Genomic DNA, 1,453 nt, shown 5'->3' with positions numbered 1-1,453 from the left:
ATGGAGCCCCCGTCGGCCCCTCCCCGAGGAGGACGAGTCCCCTGGCAGGAGGTCCTGCTGGCAGGTGAGAGGGATGATCCCCTGCGAGGGGGCGGGAGGATGGGAGAGAGGAGCTGGCTGGGGACTCCCGGGGAGGACAGGGCTCTGAGAGGGGACAGGGGAGCAGGGCAGGACGGGGGAGCCGGCTCAGCAACGGGAAAATCTCATGATCTGGAAGTGGGGAGCCAAGGGCTGTTTCCCAAGTTACTCATCACTGAGGACTGCATTCTGAAAATGGATAAAAACAACAACCAGGGACCCTAAACACTGCCCCTTCCCACCAACCTGAGATCATGACAGACAAACGCCAGACTTGGAGGGCCCTGGGGCCACGTTCATTCATCCCTGGGTATTTACAGCCTGCCCCACCCCTGGGGTACAGCACAGATCAGAGGAGTCCCTGCCCTCCCCGAGCTCACTTCTTTTTTTTTTTTTTTTAAAGATTTTATTTATTTATTCATTAGAGACAGAGAGAGAGAGAGAGGCAGAGGGAGAAGCCGGCTCCCAAGGAGCAGGGAGCCCGATGCGGGACTCGATCCCAGGACCCTGAGATCATGACCTGAGCCGAAGGCAGACGCTTAACGACTGAGCCACCCAGGCGCCCCCCCGAACTCACTTCTATGGGGAGGAAGACAGACACGCAGAGACATCTAGAATGTGATGTCAGGTACTGATAAGCACCAGAAAGGGAACAGAGCAGGTAAAGGTCAGAACGTGAAGACTGAGGGTCTTTAGAGGAGGTGCTCAGGGCAGGCCTCTCCCCAGGACCCCCTGAGTGGGAGCACGTATCTGAGGGCAGGGAGTGAGTGAGCGACAGACATGTGAGGAAGAGGGTTGGAAACAGAGAAAGTAAGTTCAGAGGCCCTGAAGTAGTGTGGTCATGCCACTGACCTTGACCAGCAGGAGACACACACTCACACACACACCCCGAGGCTGGGGGATTAGGATCTGCCCTCTCTCCAGAACCCCAGCTTTCCCTCCCAACAAATAGGGCCAAACACTGATCCGTCTTCTCCCTTCCTTCCTAGTCTCACTCTTAACCTTCTGGAACCCGCCCACCACTGCCCAAGTCACTGTGGAATCGGTGCCGCCCAATGTTGCTGAAGGGAAGGATGTTCTTCTGCTCGTCCACAATCTGCCTGGGGATCCTATAGGCTATGGCTGGTTCCGAGGGGAAAGTATAGAGTCGAGCCGTCAAATTGTATCATATGCAGTAGACAGAAATGTAACTACCCCAGGGCCTGCACACAGTGGCAGAGAGACAGTATACCCCAATGGATCCCTGCTGTTCCAGAACATCACCCTGATCGACACAGGATACTACACCATACAAATCACAAAGAGAAATTTTCAAGTTGATCAAGGAACAGGACAGCTGCGCGTATTCCGTGAGTAATTCCTCTCTCACCTCTGG

At 55.1% G+C, this 1,453-nt stretch overlaps 1 long non-coding RNA gene across 1 annotated transcript; it reads left to right on the top strand.

The window, feature by feature from the left end:
- On the top strand, nucleotides 1-1,416 carry LOC145719132 (uncharacterized). The gene is made up of 2 exons (XR_014142199.1): nucleotides 1-64; nucleotides 1,068-1,416. It is a non-coding gene; the product is annotated as an uncharacterized LOC145719132 (long non-coding RNA).
- The last annotated feature ends 37 nt before the right edge of the window (nucleotides 1,417-1,453 follow it).

The sequence above is a fragment of the Leptonychotes weddellii genome, unplaced genomic scaffold (assembly GCF_054177405.1).
Source record: "Leptonychotes weddellii isolate Sample4059 unplaced genomic scaffold, ASM5417740v2 HiC_scaffold_31207, whole genome shotgun sequence".
In the NCBI taxonomy this organism is placed as follows: domain Eukaryota; kingdom Metazoa; phylum Chordata; class Mammalia; order Carnivora; family Phocidae; genus Leptonychotes; species Leptonychotes weddellii.
This window is presented reverse-complemented; position numbering and strand designations above follow the sequence as displayed.